This window comes from Erithacus rubecula, assembly GCF_903797595.1.
Source record: "Erithacus rubecula genome assembly, chromosome: 4".
In the NCBI taxonomy this organism is placed as follows: Eukaryota; Metazoa; Chordata; class Aves; order Passeriformes; family Muscicapidae; genus Erithacus; species Erithacus rubecula.
In genome coordinates this window covers 43,325,516-43,345,456 of record NC_136686.1, presented here as the reverse complement: position 1 = coordinate 43,345,456, position 19,941 = coordinate 43,325,516, and the positions used below count along the sequence as shown (strand labels likewise).

At 35.0% G+C, this 19,941-nt stretch overlaps 1 protein-coding gene across 3 annotated transcripts in view; it reads left to right on the top strand.

Moving 5' to 3' along the window:
* Nucleotides 1-19,941, top strand: part of IMMP2L (inner mitochondrial membrane peptidase subunit 2) — a 402,416-nt gene that overhangs the window by 291,730 nt on the left and 90,745 nt on the right. The gene's annotated exons all lie outside the window — the stretch shown is intronic.

The window sequence follows — 19,941 nt, the reverse complement described above, 5'->3', positions numbered from 1 at the left end:
TTAAACTTCTTTGTGTACAGAGTCTATCATATATAACACATTCTCTCTTTATTCTGGTTTATGATCCTAGCACTTCGTTAAAATTCTTTTACTTAAGTGTTCGGTCATGAATTATTTTTGTGAATGCTGAGGCTAAGAAAGTATTGAGCCCACCAGGCTTCTGTCTGCCCTGTGAACAAAATATCATAGCTTACTGTGCAGTGAAAATACAATGACTGTTGAGTAACTGAAGTACACTTTGTTTTTATTGTGTTACCAACACAGCCATGGATTGAGGACTTCAAATTTCTTTCCATTACCTTTCTCATTAAGTGTTTCTTCTAAAAATCCCTATTTCATACTTTTGAAATGTAAAATTATATTGCATAAAATAGGTTGCTAAGATAGATACAATGAATGATAACTCATCTGAATGTGTTTCCTTTGATAGTAATGAATTTAAAATAGACTTGTAACTTTTAAATTTAGCTAAATGGAATCCCAATTAATGGGTTTATCCAGTACCTAACAATAGGACTCAAATCTTGATTGCTGCTTTTAACATCTTAGAGAACAAGAATCACAGTGGAATCTAATTATTTTGAGTGTGATGACCCTACTTCTAAGACATTACCTAAAATGATATTTGCAATAATTAAAAGGATTTTTTGGGACTATTTACATAAATTTTAGAAAAAGAATAAGGCTATGATCTTTATCAAACATACTGCAATGGAAAAAGTTTCTGTTGGTGTTTGATCTACTGGTTAGCAGTTGATGCTGCTATTAATACAATGAACAAAATGAAGGCAATAACGCTGACAAAATGCTGAACATTTTTAAAAAAAATATTAATTAGAGGTTTTATTTAAATAAAATGCATGTCAAGCACCATGGTGTGATGAAAATAAATCCATTAATATATATTTTGTATATAGCTAATATATACTATTCCCATTTTAATCAGCTGTAACCAAAATATGAAGTGTGATAATGTTTGAGTAAGAGTCAGGCATGTGCTGAAAATAGGTGCAGTGTGACAAGACAAGTTGGGCTGTAATAGATTAAATTGTATCAGCAGAGACACACATCTGCAGCCAGACTTCACCACTTATCTACCAGTTTCCAAGACTAAATATAAATTCTGAGGAGGTCATTATTTTTAAAAATCTTGAATGCAGGCAGATACCACTGGTGCGCTTTCTTAGAGCAAACTGCAGAAAATAATAGTCTGAACACATGCAGAGGGTTGGATAAAATATGTTACACAATTAAATGTTGACTTTCTAATTCAAACACAAATTATGCAAACGTACTTTTATTAAGAGCTGTGCTAATACTGGTTTAGGAACCCAGATCTTCCTGCTGTAGAGCCCCTTCAATTAAGGCAGGAGAAGACCAGATTATCTTAGACAGGGATTTAGAGTCCACAGAGTGGACAAGTGGACTGGGTGGCTGAAGTGACTCAAGAAGTACCATAAGTCAGTTTATGTGAGTTGAGACAAAAGAAGAAAGATTGCATTATCATAAAATACTTAACCTTTAAAAGAAAATTCTAAAGATTTTTAATTAAAAAATCATCTGGGCTTGTCCAGAGAAGAAAAGCAATGAGATCTAGCATAAGATTCAACTGGGACTGTGCTAAAAGCTGTGTGACCACTTTTTTTGGGTGTACAATAGAAAACTTCAAACATTGAGGATTTTAAAATACCAGTGTGACATATGTTAAATAATGTAGTCTTGTCAGCTTTTTTGAACCACTGTTGTGTCTCCCTGCTCTCTTCAAGCAGCTTTAATGGTAGTGAGTTATGTATAAAAGGAGTGGATATTTGAAGCTGGAGAGATTTTTATTGTCAGGAGCAACGTTTGAAAAGAGTTGGCTTTCATTATAGATTGTGCAGCCAGGTTAATTTTTAGCATTTCAGTATTTCTAATCTATGTTTTGTTTTTTAAAGACTTTATGCATTATAAACATTACAGAAGAATAAAATCAATTTCATATATAAAGTTGTTTCTTTGAAACTACTTTAGTTTACTTTTATTTCTGCACTGTATGCATTTCTCTCATCATTCCAAAAACATAAAAATGTATTTATTTTGCAAGATGCTACTCAATTTTATGTTGAAGATTTAACCAAACAGTTTACCACCTAAGGTAAACTGAGGTGCTTTACTATGTGTTTTGCAGACACACTGGTCTTCTAGTAGGGTATTTACTGAAATAGTATTTCTTATGAATGTCAGATAAGTCTGAGAGAGTAGGAGTTCTATTATTCTCATTTATCTGTTTCTTTGACCCCATCACTCATCTTCCTCCACTTAAAAGATACATAAATACCAAATAAATGAAAAAGAAGCCTGACATTTGGAGATTGACATAGTCTTCAGCTTTCAAAGGTGATTAATATCTGTAGCTTCTGCTGACTGTGAAGTGAGCAGAGTTCAGTTTTCTAAGTCATTTACAGGAGTTTACAAAATAAATGTTATTAGTTCGTGGTAAAAGTCACTGTTTTTTAAAAAAGCATACCACAATCTGAAACATCTCTCTTATTATTTACTCTCTTATTTTACTGTTAGCTGGGGACTGGGGTAGCCAAGGAATACATGGTTCCTGTGCATCCCGCTGGAGTGCATGTATAGAAGTGTACACACACACTCACACACATTTGTAGAGGTGGATAAGTTCTGTCAGAGCTGAGTGGGCCTTCAGGAAGCTGGAGTGCACCTCCATTTGTGCTAACAGCTCTAACAGGCAATTGGAAGATAACTAAGCCCCTCAAAACACTCAACTCAAGTAGAGAAATGCCATGTCAGAGTGGGTAAAGTGCAAAGCACAGCAGACAGGCCCATGAATTTTGATGTCAAAATATTGCTATAAATGCACCCTCTTTGGACACTATTTCCTCTAGATATGCCCAGCTATCACAGCATGTCTGAACTTAAGTTTAGAGCTGTAATAAATGTCTGGCTTCATTTTTAAAAAAGAACAGACGTGAGGTCATTGACAGAAACCATACTAGTTAGTTCTTGAGACAAAGGAACTGTTCTGATTATATTACATTTGGATTTATACTGTTAAGCTGAATGATGAGAAAATTGCCAAAGAAATCATATAAAGCATATAAATCTGACATGGAACAGAAGCCTTTCTTGGTTTCTTGATTTCTCACATTATGACTTTTTCTTGCTTTCTTGCATTTATGATTTTTCTGTTTCTCTCTCTCCACCCCTTTTTCTGTTCTGCGTAAGTGAAACCAGAATAAGATCTTCAGGGCATATTCCTAAGCAAATGTATTTGGAGCAGAGGTCTGGAATGAAATTATACCCCCGTACTGAAGCAGACAGTAGAACTCCCACTTACTTTAAAAAGGGCAAAAATTCAACTGGCAGGGCAGTCTACCTCTTGTGAGAAAGTAGTCTATTGAAAACTGGTGAGAAAAGAGAAAATTTATTACTAAACAGTACATGAAAGCAGCATTATATGTGAGAACATGTGTGCAAAACTCACAAAATTTAATTGTTTCCATAGCAACAATAACTCTGCCACATTGCACACTTCTAAGAAGGTGTAATTTCTACAAAAGCATGTAGTATAATAAAAAAAAGTATTTGATATGCAATGTATAAGAAGAAGGAGCTATATGGTCTGTAAAATTGAGTTGCTTTATGTTGGTGTATTTAAATCCTTAGGTGTTTTTTCAACAGACTGAGTAATTGCTATCTAGTTTAATTTTTATATCCCATATTGCATGACCATTAGTGCCCTGAAGATAAGACAATAATATGAGCAATGTTTTAGACTTTGTGCTTGTTCAGATTTTGGTAGCTGATAAGACATTTCATTGATTAAATACCATGGTGGTAACTTTTCTGAGGAGAAAAAATTACCCAAAATTATTTTCTGATTTATAGGTCACTTAAATTATAGGAGATATAAATTTTGAACCTTAGGAGAAATTTGAACCAGTGGCCCCATGACAGGGGGATTTGAACTAGATGATCTTTAAAGTCTATTACAACTCAATCCGTTATATGATTTTTAAACAAGAAAGTTCTCTATTCTGAATTATCTAGCTTTTCAAGAAAGGTATATTACTGTGCAAGATTCAAGCCCTTTGAGGTAGATATTATCATCACATTTGTGCATTGCTGACCATGTATTGACAGTACTAAAAAAATATAATATCTACTGTAAGAAGTGTCCTGTTTATATTCTTGGCATTCAGTTTACCTTTTTATCTTTTCCTGTCGTTCTTCTCCTTTGATTAATAACATGCATCGAACAAGCATAAAAATGTAAAACTGATACAAGAGGTACTGATATATGAAATTCACGCTTTTCTTGGGTTTTTTTCACTGAAGATGTATAGGCTATTAATATTAAGACTAGTCAAATATTTGTCTGATGGATGGTGAAGTATTATCTATGCAGAAAACACAAAAGGGCTAATAAGAAATTCTTCTTTATCTCTGCTATGCCTGCTGCTGGCTGGTTAGTAGGTCTAACCTAGTCCTGAAGAATCCTTTTCTGGACTTCCAAAAACGTGTAGAAAACACTGCCATTTTCTAGACATTTGATAAGCGAGAAAAACTTCTCTCTGAATTCAATATTCTTGAATTCCAAATTTCTTCATAAAGCAACAGGTGTAATAGCACCATGGTTCACAGGTATCCACCTGTTGGGACTCCTACCTGTAAAAGCAGTATATCAGAAAATAACTTGCTTGTTTGCTTGCTGTCTTATAAGGATTGGGGTAAAGTTTCCAAATACTTCCTGGTTGTTATGAAACAAATTCTTTTCCTGCTCTATTAATTCCACGTTTTTTGCAAAGATAAAGTAATGTATAGTCTTCATTCCATATGTTGTGTTTTCCAAATAGGGACTGAAGTCTATCATGTGATCCATCTTCCAAACAGAACAGTCAAACTCTCAGACTGAGAACTGAGTTTCATAATTGCCACAAATGCTTTAAATTGAAATATGAGATTCAAGTGATTCATTACATTAAGAAAACTTGGTGTCATGGAAATCTACAGAAAACTAGGAATTGTACCTCTTGTGTCAGATACATACCAACTGAATACAAATGTACATCAAAACATTATGTACTTGTCCATTCCTATTATTGACCCATCTATAAAAATCCTGTCTCTTACAATTAAGCTGGAGCTAGGTTTCACTCTAAAGCATTTTGTTTTCTTTCCTGCTATCTTACTTAGCTTTTGTACATTCTTTCTTATGTGTTATAGTAGTGGTAATAAATGCTAATGCTAATGTTATGGATGCAAGAAATGTTCCTTTAGTGGTAGCTTATGCTTATGTAAATTACCCATTCTAGACTTTTAATAGCATTTTCATGATTTTTCTCAGTGTGTTCAAAAGTTGCTATCCATGTCTTTGCACTTGAAGTGTATTTATGGTATCTATATCATTCACACATACATATTGTTTCCTAATTATCTCTAACCACAGGACTGTCAAGCAAGTCTGGAGTTGTACTTTCCTGCATGGAAAAAACCTATTAATTTCCCAATATCTTCAGCCTTAGAAATCTGTTGCTTTCACCAATTTAATGCCTTATCACCTACCTTTTACTGGATTGGTGCTTGTACTAATGTGCTCTCAGAGACACTGTATTTTTTATCAGGAAGGTTGTCATTCTTGAGAAGCAGGTATGGCCCACAGCAGAGAGCTGTGTTGACAGAAGAATGTGCAGATAAAGGATATGCTCTAATGTGCTTTTCACAAAGCTATGCTTTGCAACCCGATTTATGGAGTGGCTGCATCTCAGAGGTGTGGAGGAATCTTTTTGGCTGTTGTGAGTAAATGAGATCCTATTAAGAGAGTAGAGATCACAGAATCACAGAATTAACTATTGGAAATTTTTAATTCTAACACTAATTCTAACCAATTAGAAAGACATTTGAGATCATAAATTCCAGCCTATGACCTTACACCACCTTATCAACTAAATCATGGCATGAAGTGCTACTTCCAATTTTCCTTTAAGCACCTGAAGGGACAGTGACTCCACCACATCCCTGGGAAGCCCATGCAGCTTATGAGTCCAGCTCTACAGAAGGGCTGTATCACAGTGAAACTGTGCTCAAGGCTTTGTGGTGTGTTCAGTTGGAAAGGACACTAAGAATTTATTGGACAGACTAATCAACCCTTACTAGGTGCATCTGTCCATTTCTGCTTGGGTTATTTGGGCCGATTTTTTTTCTGAGGGTTATTGAGAAAATGTTGTGGAAGAGGTCTAACATATATCAGCCTTTACCTCGAGGATGCATAAAGGAAGGGGGAAAGTGTATATAAGGCAATATAAAGGCCTATAGGAATCAATAAGAGAAAGAACAACAAAAACCAGAAAAAAACTAAAGCTACAAAGGTCTGAAACAGAAGTTACTGGTTTGAATCTAGTCCTTTTTATTTTCAGGTTTCCTCATAGCTGTTTTTAAGCTGTTATTTGTATAACTGGAAAGTAGCTTGGCACTGACAATGTGAAAGACTGGATTAGAAATCCTGCTTTCTACTTCCTCTTCAGTAGAGATACTGAAGAGTAGATAGTTTTGATGCTGCTAGTACTTTTTCTCAGTGCAGCAAGTGCTGTAGTATTTCCACAGCAATATAGCAGGTAGATTTTTAGATATCAGGTTTATTTCTGATATACCAGCTGTTTTGCTGGTTATTGCTTTCTACTGATTTTCTATACTGAGGTACTTGTTGTAGCTCATGAGAAGCTGAAAAAAGAACTGGTTATGTACTGTAGAAAAGCATATATTTTGCTTTTATGTCTTAGGAGTTTTGCCAATAGGACATAACAAAGTATGATTGTCCCTCTTATAAACTAGATGTTAACTAGTTCATTGACTAAGAAGACCTGGGAATTGCCTGGCAATGACTCTCGTTTTCCCTCCTTGCTCTCTCTCAAGGCCTGGTGAAATATAATAGAGCTCTAACGGCATCCTCTCAAGAAATCCATGTGTGTGTTTTTTGCTTTGGATCAAGTGTTTGAAGGGGTTTTTGAGCTGTCACGTGTCTGTCAGATTATTCCTCTTTCTGTTGTAAGGATTCTCTGCTGTGACAGAGAGAATGACTTGCTGAGGATTATACAGTATTGCTTCCTTGCATAGCTGTGCATGAGGAATTAATTACAATCTCAATGCTCAGCAGAAGTGACAGATTATGACTGATGGGGAATTGTGCTGGAGCCACTCATCTGAAAGAAAGGCAGGGAATGCTGGCTCCCTTGGCTCCCCTTGCACAGTTGGGAAGTATGTGTGTTTTAAAGCATGGCAACTGTGATAGGAGTCTCTTCAGCCCAGCTCTACACTCCAGTGAAATATGCAAACCTTTGATTGCTTCTCTGCTGTGTGGCAGTGTTTTATCCCTCCCACAGACACATTCCCAGTGGCTGTGATGCATCTCTGTCTGGCCACTGAAGAGGTGAGCAAGGTCCAATATCTGAGATAGAAGTTCTTTCTCCTGGTAGTTATGACTGACTTGACACAACCATGTTATTTTAATTCTAACTCCTTTTGTCTTCGTGATGTACCTTCTTTCCTGTGGGGGAAAACTCCACTCATCTATGAACTTGAAAGAAGAAGCTGGTGGAAACATGCTAATTTCAGTCTTTCTGCTTTTCTCTTTGTGGTCCATTGCCCCTGGTTCAAACAAAACTGTTGGTTTTTTTTCTGGTATTGAAGAACAACTGTGAGGAGATGGGACTGGATCTTATACACCTAAGTTATTAGAACAATTTGCACAAATTATTTTCTCCTAATGTATTATAGTAACAGCAGTTGTTGGGAAAAAAAAATCAATAGAATAATTGCAGTTAAAACCAATCCTTACAAATAAAGCCATACAAGTGGTCAAATAAGAAAGATAGGGTCTGGTCTGTCACTTAGGAAATCTGAGTTTTGTTAAACAGCCTTGCACAAACCTATTAATCTTCATTAAAAATTATTCCACTAAATAGTCATGCTAAATCTTCCCTACCTTTTACTGGCTTTTCTATATGGATAGTAAGGTCTTCTATGAAGAAGTTTGTATTATAACTATATTATGCTCTTTTGAGCACAAAATGATAAGCATTTGAGGAGCCTCATTTTGGTTAGGACAACATTGCACAGTTCTGTGGAAATACACAAAAAATTTCTGCTGGTTTGAAGCACCAGCCTATGAAAACTGATTTAATAATCTGAAACTGAAATTTGTAATCTTTAATTAGTTTAATTCTGCAAGACATTAGACTGAAGTCTTATTCTTGATCTTTTTGCTTTTCATGATACATGTAAAATTTCAACTTTAAAATATATACTGACAAAAGGCAATGAAAATTTTCCGAGTAATATTGTGTTGATAATTTTTTTTCTTTCTCACACCTCAGATTCAGCTTTTTGCCTGAATTACTGAGCTTTACATTTTACTAAAGCAGGTAGAACCTGATATTCATTATTTCAAAATACATTTAGCAACACATAATTTGTTGTGTTTTGATCCTGAATTATAAATCTCTTCTGGCCATCATTAGTAAAAATAATTTTGACTTGTATTGATATTTTTCTTTTTTTTCTTTAGTTTATAAATAAGAATTTAGAGTTTGTGTCTGTCTCAGACTATTTTGACTAGGAGGCTTCCTATCATTGTCCTCTAACTTATTTAGAACCATCTGGTCATGCTGATAACACTTTTCTTTCCAGAAATACCAGCATACTGGGATTTTCCGTTGCTATAGAAAAATAGCTATTTTTTCCCAGTCTTATGATGCAAGATTGTAAAGCAAAGTCAAAAATACTTCCTTTGTAGCACTTTGTGTCTTAAAAGAAGAAATACAAAAATTCCCTTCTTCACAACTATTTCTTAACACTACAAGACTCAGTAGACTGTTCAGCATACTTCCTGCTAATACAGGGGAGTGTCAAGGAAGTTACTGTTATGGCCAGACACAGAATTAGATTCTCTGTTGATATTTAAAGTGAAGAGCTTTTTCAAGAATTACTGTTGAATGAACATTTTTTGGTCCAATAACATTAAATGGGAAAACATACTTGAGAAGGAGAATGTGAGAAATACAGCAATTTAATGAAATATCAATTGACTCAGTGTTGTGAGGTTATTGAATGCAGTGGAAGTAGTAATGAGGGCAGTGTCCTTTGCTTTTGCAGGTAATTCAGATTATCTTTTTGATGGTCTTTGGTTTCCAAATGTTACTGCTTTGCAGGCTTTTCCCTTTAACAAAACAATATGAAATTTCATTGGTTTGAGAAAAAAGAAAACTGGTATTAACACCTACTCCTATGAGCAAAATTCAAATATCTAAATTTTTCCAGGCTCCACGAAGTACTTTAATATTTCCCAGTACTGGACCTCATGTTACTGAGCTCTTCCAGAAAAAAAAAAAAAAAAATTATATGAGTTCATGTGGCAAAAAATAGGCTGCTCTTAAAAGTATTAGACTTTTTCTAAATTAAGTGTTTCTGTTTATTAGATTTCCTCTGATCTAAATTGTAATTCCAAAGGTGAAAAACTAAGAAAATGTTCAAAATATAGAGCTGCCTTAACAGCTTTGGAGTATAATTCCCCTAAATGATGCAGTCAGTTCTCGCTTCAGACATGATTTTAAAGGTGGTCATAGAAAGAGATTAAAAACAACAATGTTGATGAACCAGCAGAACTATTCATCAAATCCCACAATACAGACACAAAGGCATTTTGTGTGGGAGGTTGCTCTACAAAAGACAGAAGAAAGTCTTTGTGCAGCAGATAGTGAACTTCTGGAATTTGTTGCCCCAGGATGCTTTGAAGGCAGACAGTATAAGCAAATATAAAAATTGTTTAGACAAATTCATGGATAATAGATCAGTAAGCAGATACTAAAACAAATAGAAAATGATGTACAATTAACATCTCTGATAGATTAAATCTCGATGTTCATGGAGAGTAATAAAGCTAATGTGCTTTACCTGGGCACTCTCTGCTTTTCCTGTTGTCTGTAAACAGACTATTGGCCTATATGAACTGCTGCTCAGACACAGAAATAAGGCATTTTTTATAATCTTCATTAAAGATTAATGATGAGTAGTGATGTTTGCATATATCATAACATTATCTTGCACACTTAGGAAAAAGAGCATCTATGTTTAGATATGCATCTAATACAAGAAAAGATTTTTTCATGGTGCTTACTTCAAATTGCAGTTCTTTATTTCTGTAATTTGAAAGTTCAGTCTGAAGAGCCACCACCAGTTCAAAACTAGGTATCTGCAGTCTTATATGCTCATATCACTTAACAAAAGATATATGAAACCTAGTACGTTTTAAGACTTTTTATTGTATTGAGATATTTGCGAGTTTTAGAACTCAAAATCATAACTCGTATTGTAAAATAATAATTCATTTTTCCATATAGGTTTCATATTTTTATGACTTACTTGTAAGCTTCTCAATTATCTTTTTTACAGTACTGTTCTTTAAAACAAAAATTGCACTTCTAAAAGAAAGACAATAAAAGGCTTTTGTAAATATTATTCCCCAACAAACATAAATAGGAGATGTGAAGTTTCAGGCTTCCATTGTACAAAGAATAACAACTCTCTCCATTCCATAAATTAAAAAAAGAACAAACCAAACAAAACCATCTTGAAAACACTTATTACACTAAGGGTTCCTCATTTTGCATATGCTGCCTAAAGCAGATTAGAAAATTTTAATACCTTTGCTTAGTCCTTAGCAATAAAGAAAATATAGCAATTATCTCCTTGGTGAGAAGTGTGTGGCTGGGGAATTATTTCTTACTGTTGGGCCTGGGCAGAGGTACTGCCAGACTCTTTCAGCAGTCACAGCCTACAAGAATATAGCCCAGTGAACTGTAACAGTGTTGAGGAGGCAATGCTGCTATGGCCACCCCTGTCACCACCTTTTATAATAAGAGCATTATTCATCACAGAATTTCCTTAGGAGAGGAGCAGGCCAGCAGGGTTGTCCAAGGTGGTAGATGCTGTGATTTTTCCCTCTGGGATACAAGGAATTTTAAAACCTTTTATTTTTCTCCTCTGCTCTTCTCCACCTCTTCTACCTCCTCTCACAGAACCTGTTTGTTGGAAAACTGGCCTGGCCAGCAGCCTCCACTCTGAGACTGAGTAAATACACAGAATTGGTAACCAAAGGTCAGCCTGCAGCCTCTCCCTTCATAGTTTCTGTCACAAAAGTAATGGCAGAAGAGCTGCTAAGGGAGAGGATTTGGGTGAGTTCAAAGAGGAAGAATTTTATGGAGAGCTGTGTTTAGTAATTGCAGATTCTGCAGGCTAGAGTTTTGCTGCTGAGTCAAAATTTGAAATCCACAACTTAAAATGTAGAAAAAAGATTGGTCATCTCTTTTCTTTGGCTGGCAAAGACATTTTTGAGAGGAACATTCCTACATACATTGCAAAAAGAGACAAAAAAGAAACCATTATATATCAGGTGAAATTTTCATCTTAGTAGTACTTTTGAAATTCACTTCAAAACCATTGTCTTTGACTCCTTAAAATGTGCCTAAAACTAAAATGTTCTCAGTTAATTCAATATTAATAAAAAGAGGATGTAGGGTGAAGGAATTAATATTTTTTATAGCAATACCTCTTGGTCTGTATATGTATTAATGTATATTAATACAAGTGTAGTTTCCAATTTGACAATGATGTCAGGATTTGGAAACTCCCTTAGATTACCTAGAATAGCTACTAAGTTTTTATCTTGGTCAAATGATGTAGCTAATGATAATGAATCTAACAAATGATTCCCATCTAATATATGATATAATATGATACTGTTAATATCTGCTAATGATATTAGCAAAAACCTGTCATGTTAATTATCAATATAATCTAGTAGAGAAATGTGAGAAGGTAATGAAATTATACACTTTTGTGGTTAATGGCACTTTTATCAAAAGAACCAAAGTGAATAATTTTCATAATCTTAACTTGAAAGGGCATAGTGTTGGCAGTTGGAATCAGACAGATTCACAAGTGAAAGATTTGTAGAGAAAAATGGGACATTGTGTGTTTTCTTTCTTCTAAATCAATAAGCTGGTTAACTATCTAAATGAAAGTTTTGCAACCAATAAAGATTGATCTGTTTTTCCATACAAAATTACTGTTTTGTATTTGTTGCAAATTTTATCCTGAAAAAAGTTATAGTTCTTTTATCAAGAGATTATGGTGAGCAAAAGAATGATGTTGTTTTAGTATTCCAAATGGGAGTGACAGATTTGTGTAAAAGTATGTAGCAATTTCTATTTGCATACATCTAGTGTATGCAGTCACCTTTAGATATTATCCACTGTTGAATAAATTGAAAAATACATATTTATTTTAAACATAGAATTTTCTAATACTCATTTTAAATAATTATACTCCTAATATAGTTAGAGGTAGTAATGTAAGTTATGTATGGATCTTGAAAGGAATGTGGTCCTTGAACAGATTTTCAACAGTACCATCTTTGCAGTACTTTGCTTTAGGTTTAATTAATCTGGGAAAAAAAGCCCAAGCAAAACAAAACAAAACCCAAACCCAGCCAACTAAAGAACAGCAACCCTCCCTCCCAAAAAACAAACTAAACAGCCCAAACCCAACCCAGATTCTGGACTTATCTCTTTTATTTCAAAAACAAGTTTGCAGAAGACATCCATAGTTTCATTAAAATTCACCAAAGTTGTATTTTCCTGAATGTGTCGAGGAGATCTCCTGTATAAAGCATAGTAAAACAAGAATTCTGCTAGTGCTAGAACAGATGAAACACACACAAGGAAAAGAAAACCCCCAAGAACAAAACTATTCACAGGTGTTGTGGGAGAAAGTGATAAAGTAGGCTCTGTGAGGGAAGCTACTAGTAATTGATCTTAGCAGTTGGAGCAAGGTTAGTTCTGCATTTTTGGGACATGCAATATTAAATGCTTCATGCCTCCTGACTAGGTAAGCAAAACTCTCAGGAGCAGAGGGACATTCCTGTGCTGCTGAGTGTTGTGTGGATGGGGATCTGCAGTGGCCTTTTACAGTTTCTGAAGGAAGGTAGTATGAATTTTAAAAAATTACGGAAAAAGTGTGAGGCTGGAAATGGGAATCATAAAATGTTCCTGCAAATGAATGAAAAGAAATTGTACCCAAAGGAAATTATTTCCTTGAAATCCAGATCCCCTGGCATTTCTGGTAAGTACTGCCTGAAGAACTCTGTAGTTCACAAGACCGAGAAAAGAGCTTCTGTCAGTTGCAGCTTTTTTGAATCAACATATGGAGGGCTTGCCAGCACCAGCATAACAGATCTTTTTGATATAAATACCTGCATATTGGTAAAGTTACCAAGAGGGGCAAAACCTAGGCCCTAGATATACGCTATATCTTTAAAGCATAGAAAAATAAAATAAATTCTAGAAATGCTATCAAGTCATATGATTGTAATCCAAGATAAAATTAAATTATAGCTTTGGGAAACAGTGAATGTGGAATGGTGGAAATCATTAAAATCTCCAGAAAGAGATATATGAAGGTAAAGAGCAGTGAGATAAAGCATTTATTTTATCAGGTATATTGATCATACAGAACTTCAGCAGCTCCACAGCTGCTTCCTCATTATGAAACTTAATAGTATTTTGAGGATATTTTGAAAATTCAGGAAAGAAAAGAAAGAAAAAAAGAAAGAAAAATTAATTGCATTGACATATGCCTTGAACATAAGCTTCATCAGTTATCTGGGAAATTATGTGATATTAAGAGAGTTAAGAGACGTTAATTGCTCTAAGTCTTTGATATGTTTTGGTCATATATATCTGGATTTAGAAGTATGATTAGCATTCTTTTCCTGATAAATTGATCTATCAAGTATACTTTCACTCATAGCAATGATGCCATAAATTTTGTGAATCTTACATTTTTTCACTCTTATAATTATTTCTAGTCTCTTGTTACAGTGTCCTCTCTCATACAAAATGAGATGTTAACAAGGGAATGTCAGCTTGAAATGAGTCTAATCTCTCTAGTAGATGAGGTGTCTTATTCTTTGTCCTTTCAATCATAATATCATTTTAGATCTATAAGCACAAATCGAGTAATTTTCCTGAATAGTGTGTGTTTTAAAAGTTATTAACTGCATTATGATGATGCTGGTGAAGCAAGTAATGGGTAAATCACTATGTTTTTTTGAGAATAACATGCTTTGTGAGAAATTATCTAATTAATAAAGCAGAGCTGCAAACATCTCCTGTACTGTCCACATCAGATTTCTATGTATTTGTAGCACTTTTTAGTTATAGGAACCTGCAGTGATGCACTTTAGTAGGAATGCTTTAGCTGGGAAAAAAAGAGATGGCATTTGTAATTCAGCTTGCTTTAACTGCTTTGTTTATTTATTAAAAAGGGGGTGTTTCTGTAATCATAATTCTGTTCCAAATGAGGAAACCAGTAAATTAGTATTCATTTTTCCTGAGACTTCAAAATATTTAATGGCAACACTAATACAGAGTTTATATAAAGAAAAAATTGCCCAATTATAGGCAGAGGGAATCACTGCCTCCATAATGGTTATTCCTAATATCACTGAATGGGAGTCTTTTGTTTCAGATTCTGTCATCCCTGTCATTTACATGTCTTCCTTTGGGGGTTCCCTTCTCAATACAGCAGATCTAGCAATGCTTATGAAACAGTACCTGAAGCATTAGGAATCCTCTGCACTTCCCAGGCTCTGAGTTTGGATACATTTTTTATTGTCAGGCCTCTCAATAACTGGTGGATCTGCAGCTTATATGGAAAACAGATTTCAGCTCTGAGGCAAAAGTTAATAGCTTCACACAACTGGAGAATACTCCCTAACCTATTTACTTGCATAGACTGTAGCTGGCCTTCAAAACAAAATATTTAGTTGCTTCATATATATAACCCTGTCTTCATGTATTTATGTATGTGTAAGGGAAGAGTTAAAGTAGAAAGGCACAGATGGCTGTATGTGTGTGTTGGAAGTGAAAAAGGAGATTTCTTAGGAGCTGTAAGGTGTTTAGCCTCATGTGTAAGATTGCCTGCAGTGATACTAATAAAACTTACATGTTATATTGCAGTAAGGTTCATGTTTTGGGATCTGGGTGTTACTTGAAATGGAATATTTTGGCATTTGTTCATTCTGTGAATTTGATTAAGATGGAGGTAGGTGCAAAAAATTCCACATTATGGTGTGTTGACTCTGTCTGAATGCCAGGTGCCCACCAAAGCTGCTTAACACACTTCTCCTTAGCTGGACATGAGAGAAAAAGTAGAACAAAAGTCCTATGGGTGGGGATAAGGGCAAGCAGAGATCACTCACCATCTACCATCTTGGACAAAATGTACTCAGCTTGGGGAAGTTAGTGTATTTTATTACCAAGCAAATCAGGGTAGGATAATGAGAAATAAACTCAAATCTTTAAAACACCTTCATCCACCATTCCCTTCTTCCTTAACTCCACTTTCAAGTTTTTCTCCCTCTTCCCCTGCTGTGGTGCAGGGTAACATGGAATGGGTTGTGATAATTTCATCACATCTCTGCTGCCTCTTCTCCCTCAGGGAGAGGACTCCTCACTCTCTTTGCTTGATCTCGGTGTTTCTCTGATGGGGGAGTCTCCACCATCAACCTTCACAGCCTGAGTTTTTCTCACACTTTGCAGTTCTTCATGAGCTGCAGCATGGGTCCCTTGCATTCAGTGCAGTCCTCCAGGAACAGCCTGCTCTAGTGTGGGTCCTCTGCAGGGTAACAATTCCTGCAGGAAAACCTATTCCAGCATGGACTCCTCTCTTCATGGTGTCACAGGTCCTACCAGGAATCAGCTGCAGAGTGGGCTTCCTTTGGGGAATCCTTCTTCAAGCATCTGCTTGATCCAGTGTGGGGTCCCTCATGGGCTGCAGGTGGATCTCTGCCCCACCTTGGACTTCCCTGGGCTGCAGAGGGACAGCCTGACTCACCAGGGTCTGCACCAGGATCTGATAAGGAATTTCTCCTCTAATATCTGGAGCATCTCCTCCTCCTTCTTCACTGACCCTGGTGTGTGCAGAGCTAGCATATATTATCACTCTCTTGGTGAAATTACCATTATACAGCAACTTTCCCCCCTTCTTTGCTTTGTTATAACACAGGCCCTACCACTATTGCTGATGGGCTTGGCCATGGCCAGCAGCTGGTCCATCTTGGAGCTGGCCAGCCTGGCCTTTCTGGACATGGGGGAAGCTTGTGACAGCTTCTCACAGAGCCACCACTGTACACCTCACACTGCCAAAACCTGCCACGCCAAATAAACATGTACAGCAATTCATGTTGCTTGGAGAAAGTTCTTCTTAAGTATGATAGAGACTGCCTATTTTACAAAATAGTTTGTATTTTTGTTTTATCTCCTCTGCAACAGGGCATTATCTACAGTGTCTGTTTGGGATGACACCCAGAGATATGCAGATTGCTGAGACCTTTGCATTTCTCAAGGTCAAATCAAGCTGAAGGCAGCCGTTCCTCATCCAGCTTAGCTGAGCCAAGTTGCTTGCTTTGGCACTGCTACTGCATCCTAAAAAAGCAGATTTTTCTTGCTCGTGGGCAGGTGGTTAGAATACCATATAGAGCTCATTTTTGACTGTCAAGATTGAAATTATTTCTCAGCCAAGGATAGCTATAAGTACATCTGTTAGCTATTAAATTGTGGAGAAAAAAAAACTTTGCAAAGGTTCAAAATGTACCTCATATGTAAGAAAAAAGTAAATCAGAATTTCAGACCAACTTCTGTAAAAATGTCTCAAAAGATAAATGAGATTCCATTATGTTCTGAACAAGAAAATTACTGCAACTCTGGTAGACCCTGTTCTTAAGCCAATGAGACTTCAGCTACAGTTTGAGCAGCAGCAGCATAAGTGATTATTACTAATGTGTCAAAGATTTCAGTAAAACCTGAAATTATTTTTTTCACTCACACCAGTATGGTTTCTAACAGGTGTTTGGATTCTATATAACAAAATCTGAACGATTTTAATGTCATTGCCTGTAGTACTGCTAAAGCAAACAATTTAAATGGGAAGAGTAAGAGGTGTTAAATACTTCTTATTTTTTATTACAAGATAGCAAATGCAAGAAAGTGAAATACTGCACTTTATTAGTAGAGGCTTTATGAAGTTTAAGAGATTGTTCAGTAATTATAACTCATGTTAATGAACTAGATAGGAAATTAACAAATACTAAGTTAATTAATACTAACAGTAATTTTTCTCTTAAGAATTCATTCAGATATCTTCTAAATTTAATTGAAAACTTCATGTGTGAGAGCTAACAGAGGTCATGGTTACAGTCAGAGAAATGAGTCTAAGGACACTCAATTGAGAAAGAAAAATAGAAGTTTGCATTGCTGTCTAAACATGTTATATTATTGACTGCAATTGCTTTGTAGCCAAGATATCTCACAAGGAATTGATGTAAAATTCCCAATGAGTGAATAGTGCTTTAAATTGATATTTGCCTTGAGGATTTTCAGTTTTGCAGATATTACTGAAGAGTGCTAGAAGAATTCTAAAGTATTTTTTTACTTTGAATGGTATTTATTTTTCACAGAACTGTTGATCATTACACTTAAAACTGATATTCTTTTACGTAGATCTAAACCCCAGAGTTGATAGCAGTAGTCTGCAAGGCTATCCTTAAGAAAAAAAGTGGAGTCAACACTTTTCAAAAATGATGTTTGTGTTAGTAATTTGATCTTGTAGGATTGCACAAAAAGATGGATGATTTTATTTCAGCATGCCCAGCTAAAATGTTTAGCTTGTGAAACAAATAAATGGTAGTTTGTACATTTAGATCAGGAGCCATATTGCCAGTGTAGCACACATGTCTGGTCTCTTCCTTGCAATTTAGGTCAGAGATTAAAACTTCTGCAGGATTAATGGAAGAGAGGGCAATGACTAATTTTGGCTGTTAATCAATTTGGGTCCTCTTCTTAGGAAAAAAAAGCAAGTTTGTGGGTTTTTGTTTTAAAAATACCAACATAGTTTTTGCAAGAGTAATTAAAAATAGCCTACCATGGTGAACAACCATGACTTTCTAAAACCTGTAGTCTGGTTTGTTTGCAGGAGTACTTTATTGCTCAACTGTGGAGTAACTCAGCAATGAAATTATCCTAAAAAATAAAACCAATATCAAGAACCAGATGATCCATTTCACTGTAACATGAGCCTTTGCTGTGGTTTATTAACACTGTTAATTTTAATTCTATTTCCTCAAAGTAAAACCTACTTGTGTAGGATAATCTGCTTTTTTCAATATGAGAATTTGTACATAATTCCTTTTTAATCACTACAAGAGACTTTATTTTTGCACAATTATAAAAAATGTTTTGCTTCATGATGCTTATTTCAAGAGCAGAAAAGAAATATGTATTTATCATGTTTTAGAAATAATAAAAAAGTACCAATTATAATTACTGTACTCTGTAATATTTTTCTTTTTGTCTTAGGCTTTAAAGAGCACACCATACACCTGTGTTAAACCCTTGGATTTTCACAGGGTCTCTGAAAACCTTTTCAAGACCTATCCATGCAGACCATTTCTTTTCCTCCAATTTTGTTCCTAAGTAGTTACTACAAATCTTTCCCCCCAATTCCTCTTAGTGATTTCCCAATCATAATAAAGGAGGAGATTATTTAGGGATAAGAGATTGAGATTGACTCAAGAAATTGAGTCACTAACTGGCCTTTGCCATATTATTTTCCTGACATTTATGAGGTAATCATGCCAGCAGAATTAACTTTCAAATCCTTTCACCTCTCTGAGTAAAATTCAATCTTATGCATGAAGTCTGTAAGGGTACAAAACTTTATCACAATATACTCTTGAGTACTCAGGAGGATGAATGGAAGAGAAAATTAAATATTTTTTTAGCTATTGTTTGCCTTTATCACTGATGGAAGAGACCATTTTAAAATTAATTATCAAATTGATTTAAATTAAATTAAAAATTAAAAAAAATTCAGAATTGTCTAATTAAACAGCAGAATTAATGGACAACTCTTAACTTATACTTTAAAACATTTTACTAGTAAAATATATGACACTTTATAAAATAAACTATCAATGAGATGAAGTACTATGAAATCTCAAAACAAAATAATTTTATTGTTCAAACTGCATGCCATATCTCTAAAAAAAAAAAAAAAAAGAAGAAGATTTGCATAGTAATAAATTGCTTTTTTAGAATAATTGAATTATTATAGCATATTCATTGTGTTAAAAAATCATATATTTACCAGCTAGGACAGTTTTACATTTTTGTTTTGAATGGTTTAGGAATTTAGTCTTGAATAATGTGTAATATGGAACTGTTCTAGAAAAAAGGAAGATCAGTCTTTTTCTTTTCTGCAAATAGGCTATTATTTTTTCAGCTTTCAATGAAAGTACATGTGGAATTTCATTAGAATATAGTACTGGAATGCTCATCCTTTTAGCTGCCAAAGAATAGCTGCTTGGAAAAGGATTAGTCAGATTTTGTGACTTGCAAATAAAGTAATTATTATTTTTATTTGACTAATATAGTCAAAGTTAATAAAATGCACTTTTGAGGATTCCTTATTCATCTAATATTTCATGGCCTCCGGGTTATTGATTAGCTTGTCATTTTCACATACTCACCCTTCACAAACCAATTTTTTTTTATTTTGACTTGTGAATATCCCTGATTAGTGCTGCTGCACAGTTCAGCTGAATCTCCTGGTGAAAATGATTTTCTCTCCCCAGCTGATTTTTTTGTTTTTAGCTTTAGAGTGTGCTCCTTCTGCCTCATGCTCTGAGGGCATTTCTTCTAGACAGTGGAAAGCAATGAGCAGCTAGAGGCAGCAAGCTAGATCACAAGTCTGTTTCTGTCTGTGGACAGACTTGTTTATTCAAAACTAAATAAGAGGTATCACTATTCATAGTCCCATCTGTAA